General features: G+C 43.5%; 2 non-coding genes across 2 annotated transcripts; both read right to left on the bottom strand.

Annotated features, from left to right (window-relative positions):
• trnap-cgg (transfer RNA proline (anticodon CGG)) lies at positions 1-72 on the bottom strand. The gene has a single exon. It is a non-coding gene; the product is annotated as a tRNA-Pro (tRNA).
• Positions 73-4,791: 4,719 nt separating this feature from the next.
• trnat-cgu (transfer RNA threonine (anticodon CGU)) lies at positions 4,792-4,863 on the bottom strand. Its single transcript has one exon. It is a non-coding gene; the product is annotated as a tRNA-Thr (tRNA).
• Positions 4,864-5,712: the final 849 nt, after the last annotated feature.

The raw sequence follows: 5,712 nt of genomic DNA on the forward strand, positions 1-5,712 counted from the left end.
AGGTATGGATGGGGATTGAACCCATGATCTTTGGTTTCCGAGACCAAAGCCTTACCACTTGGCCACCACACCTGTTACAAATAGTAGCCTTCATTATTAAAACAGAAAAAAAAAACTGCAAAGGCATGTTTGATGTTATATATTTACTGCCCACACAAAAAAAGAAAGGAAGACAAAGGTGGAAAATGCCACACTGTTTTGGTTGTCAAGCAAGGACGAGGCACTTATGGACTGGAGATGAATGAATGAATGACTTTTTATGTAAAAAAAAAATATAGCAATGTACACTGACCACTAACGACATTGCTCATGTTAAATGCATAACATCACTGAAAGTTAAAGAACCACATCCACTGCAGCTGGGTGAAGAATCATTTGGTGGCAGCCTGTTGACAGGACATAGGTACAATAAAGACGATAATGAGCAGACCTGTTCGCCTTCAGTTGTTTTGTTTTAATACTAATCTGCCAAAGGACAGTGTGGATCCACAGATTTAAGACAACATTTCGGCAAAAAAAAAGGAAATGAATAAAAATAATGTATTGCTATTGCTCTCAGACTGACATTCCAGTGTCGTTGTAAGTAACGCATTAGGCGGTTTTGGAGGGAAACGACCGTGATCTGACAGAAAGCAGGTAGGAGCTCTGAAAAGCAGACAGAGCTGTTTCACTAAATAGCCCTGTCAGCGCCTTCTCGAGTAAATCACATCGATTTGCTGATTTTTCAGTATTTGAATTTTCCTTCAGAACTGATAATCAGGCATTAAAGGGCTTTTAGTCGCTAAATACTTTCCAAAAAGGAAAAAGTCGTTGTAATTTTTTTTTTCATGTTTTCAATTTGTTTTTCAATCATTTCGTTATTATCCTGGCGAATTTGGAGGCTGTGTTTTAATTAATTCAAAGTCTATGTTGCATTAAATATACATACGCCGGCGAGTATTGCTATCAATCATTCACATTCGGTTCCGTGCCCCGAGCTGAGGTTTTTCCCCAAACATTTTCACGGAGCATCTGTTTGCATAATGGCACGTCGCTTGCCTGTAAAGCAGCCTGCTCCCATTGTTGCAAAATTCCTTTGTTAAAAGAGAACTATAATTAGCGAAGTTTAATTGACGGAGAACGGATGGAAGCTTTGTTCACCGCCTCTTGGAGACACTCAGAGCCTGTTTAGTGTACTTGAGATGTGCCTGTGAATGAATCATTGCATTTATATAGCACTTTCCCGAAAGCTAAAAGTTCTTTACAGTGACGAGTGGGAATTCACCTAACCCACTCACCTGGGTGATGCACGGCAGCCATTTTGCGCCAGGAAGCTCACCACAGTGGATTGGTGGAGCTGCACGATGACTATCCGGTGTTAATTCAACTCTAGAAGAGTGCACACAGGGGCCAGTTGGGACCATATGTACTCTGTAAGAGGTGATTTGTAAGAAATGGCTGAGCATTTTCCTGTGTGTGATGCACGAAAACTAGTGGGGAGGTGGTAATAAATGGAGAGGGGTGGGGGGGTCGTGGGGATGTGAGAAGGTGTTTTCTCTGGGTGGAAAAAGCAACAGTGATGATGTGGTAGGCAGACAGATGTCCCTCATTACCCAATCAGCAGCTGAGCTCACAGACCATCATCGTCATCATGCTGGGCTCGACGGGGCCACACGCGTGTTTTCCTTCACACACCTGCTCGTGAGGGGAATTATGGGATAGCGGGGCCGATGTTGTTTGCAGCTTTCCCCAGCGCTGTTTGCTGGGTGACGGCAGCGGGCTTTGCGTCACCTCCATCTGCTGCCCCCCCCCCCCCCCCCAAACCCTCAAATTATCTCCATCTCTGGTCTGCGTCAGCCATAGAGTGATTCGCTGAGATACACCTGCAAAAAGAAAAAAAAACAGAAAAAGAGACATGCCTTAATTGGGCAAATGAAACAAAGACATCTATCAGGGAACATGGCACTGGCAAAGCTAGTTATCCCGGTTGTCTAATTGCGCTTGTCCCAAATCCAGCTGAAATCCATTCAGTTGTCACAAAACCGATTGAACCCACAACACCTTTTTTTTGTGTTCTGCTGAATGCAAGAATGCATTTTGTGATTTTGTACGTAGGAATAGGTCAGTGTCAATTTTACTTTCAGCATCTATAGTGATTTTTTTGCAAGACACTTTATGGTAACTAGACTTGCAATTCCGCAATGCAACGCATCCTGAGGGTCATCAAAAAAATCTTCATGTCCAGGTTGTCTATCTTTAATTTTTATATTATTTCTATATTCTCATACATAGTCAGGGCTGCAGCAATTCATTTTCAGGCCCAGGACAATATATTTAGTAAAATGTTAAAAAGAGTTACACCCCATATCCTGCATCCCTCTGCATGTTTTTCATTCAACTCTATATGCTGTGAAAGTCTCACAAGCAAAGGGCTTTAAAAACACTGCTTCATGGGCCTGGGGTTTTAAACAGGCAGTCAGCGGACGCCTGGGGGTCCTTGAGGGTTCTCTTGACTCCTGATCCACCATCGCAATCTCAAGCCTGCAAAATCACCTGCCACCACCCCGCTCTGTGGGGCCAGACGGAGCTAGCCTGTCAGGGTGATGTGACTAGCTCCACCTCGCTGTCACCTGCTCGTCAACTCTTTTCACCATGACGACAAGAAGAAAAGCGACCCATTCTTTGGATGCCTTTCAGCACGCATTAGACTCCCAGTCTTTCTAGGTTTCTAACGTCAAATGTCACTCCTCCTGTCCTAGTGTCACTGGATTTTTTTTCCAGTATAATGATGACATTGATATTATTGCCTTTTTTCTGAATATGTTGCGTTAGACGACTGATGGCAAGACACTTAGCATCTGGCCATCTTCCACTGATGCTGAGCTTTTCCTCCAAATCCCAAAATGCTTGTAAATTAATTACTACCTGGAGAGAAATAATAAATTCCTCGCCTAAGTGCGTGATGAAAATGTACGAGAAAGGACTGCAAACAAGACATTTCAGGAGGCTATTACACAGCCAATCCAAAAGGGAAAAGAGAGAAGGAAAAAAAAAAAAAACGCAGAATGACTCCCTCATGAGGAATATGAGACCATATGGCTTTCAGACTAATGTAAAACAATCTAAGGGCCGTCTCCCAATCAAGCCTCATTCCACTTCATACTCCCACCGCCAAAACACCATCATCTTAACCTCTCACATTCTGGTGCCCTACTATGAAACAGCACCATCCTAATAATACTACTACTATTACTACTACTACTACTACTACTACTACTACTACTACTACTACTACTACTACTACTACTAATAATAATAATAATAATAATAATAATAATAATAACAACATTAATTCCTTACATTTATATAGCGCTTTTCTCGGTACTCAAAGCATTTTTTACAGTGGTGAGGGGGAAACTCGCCTCACCAAAGTATATGACCCGTCTGGGCGATGCACAGCAGCCACTTTGCACCAAAATCAGCTAACGTGGAGAGGGAGAGAACATTTTTTTGCCAATTAAACAGGGGGATGATTAGGTGGCATGTTGTGAAAGCCAGATTGGGAATTTGGCCAGGACACCGTATGAGCCAATCAGGTGTGTCAATAATATGAGCCAATCTGTTGAGTCAGTGGCAGTTGTCATCAAGACTCAACTTCTAGCTTTCAAGCTAATGTTACCTGATGTTATAAAGCAAACATGAATGGAAAACTGACAAGCACACACGCACACGCACACGCACACACACACACACACTGAACAACTGCTTTGCTGTCTTTGACACACAGACAGCTGCATTTGGAAGCAAATTATCGTGGCTCTATAATAACTCAGTCTCCATGACTTGATGGCAATACTGGGCAGCAGCATCACGTTGCTGTAACCTTTTAATCACCCGTGCGAACTCACGGTGCATTAATAAAAAAAGGAAAATGGCCGAATGACCCGGTCCAAAACAAAAAAAAGATAATTGCTCATTTAAAACCGGCAATCTTACTCGGCGCATCCCACAAACTTTGTGATTTAAATGCTGGCTTTGTTGTGGAACGTTCAACCCGCGGGTCCAGAAACGCCGCTCCAGGCATTAAACCCGCGATCGTGACGGCAATGGTAACCGCGGTGATGAAAGCCGCCGTCGCTGTCACGCGCGCTCAAACCCGCGCTCTTCCTCCGCGCGGCGGCCACGGCTTCCGCAGTCAAATCCCGCCGTCTCCATCAAACGAATTCAAATTCAACTGCCCTGACAGCCATTCCTGTCCTTTCGCAACTGAAATTCTCCCCCCTGCTGCGCATTTACATCACGGATCCCAAAATGGCTTGTGCAAGTTTGTGTGTGTGTGGGTGGGGGTGGGGGTGTGCGCATGTGTGTAAGTGTGTGTGTGTGTGTGTGTGTGTGTGTGAGTGTGTGTACTGCAGAAACACAATATCTGCAGAAAGAGTCATGCTTTGTAACAGTCATAGCAATTCAGTCATTCAAAAGGTCCATGGTTTGAAAGAACAGGTCCCTGGTTTGAAAGAATGGCTGTTGCAGAACTGAGGGTTTAGGCAGATGGTTGAAGGTTTGTCTTCATGGACTTGATACAAAAGGAAGTCGTAGCAGCACTGATGCGTCAATGGAAAAATAAAACAATATAAACAATAAAACCATTTGGCACTTCTGATTGCCAGGTAAGCTCTGCCATTGTACTACAGACAAAGGTGCTTTATCTGAATTGCTTCATTAAATCTCTATTCACTGCTTATAACGTGAAAAGAGCAATGATACAATTGTGAACTACTGAAGTGAAGCAAAGAACTATCCTCTGCTAAACACAGGCATGGATGGGGATCGAACCCATGATCTTTGGTTTACGAGACCAACGCCTTACCACTTGGCCACCACGCCAACTGTGGGAAGGGATGTCGAGAAAAAAACAAGGAAGTCAAAGATGAGGAACACCAAACAGTTTCAGTTGTCTATTGCAAGGACAAGGCATGGGTGGGGGATCAAACCCACGGTACTAATAGTATAACTGCATACCCATAATCACTATTTCAACCTAGCTAAACACCGCGCTAACACAACCATAGGGATTCATGATAACATGAAGAGAGCGTGTGTGACGTAGAATACAGCATCAGAGCGGGCCCATGTGGCACGGATCACTGCGTACGAATGAACCGTACCAAAGTAGATACAGGCGAGTTCAGAGTTTGGATCATGAGATATAGGACGTGCAAGATGAATGAGAATTTCTAGGCGGAATTTCTAACATCAGCAGCTGCAGTTCAAAAGAGAGATGATTGGATTTCAGTCCGTCACCAAGAGAAGGTACGTAATTTGATTAAATAATGCTCCTTGAAGACTGACAGATCAGTGTTTTCTAAAGACATCAGATAATAAGCTTGTCTTCTCTGCCATTTACTGGCTTGTTTAGCCTGTGCATACAAACACCCCCTGCACCCCTCCCCCCTCAAACACACCCACACACACACAGATAAATCTGTCATGAATAAAAGTAAAGCATTAAACACACATGCACATTGAAGCATGCAATCCCTGTCAGTATACCACCTAAGATATCATCTACAGTAAATGACACCTCAACTTGAAAGGAGTACAATTTAATAATTGAGTCAGAAAAGTCATCTCGTAGACCTGTACTGCAGCTAGTACCTAGTGGTAAGAAGAGCAATTGCACCCATTGCATTCTTTTTTTTCTTCCCCCCAGACTTCCTCCAGGAAAACACTCAT

This window comes from Anguilla rostrata, chromosome 9 (genome assembly GCF_018555375.3).
Source record: "Anguilla rostrata isolate EN2019 chromosome 9, ASM1855537v3, whole genome shotgun sequence".
NCBI lineage: Eukaryota > Metazoa > Chordata > Actinopteri > Anguilliformes > Anguillidae > Anguilla > Anguilla rostrata.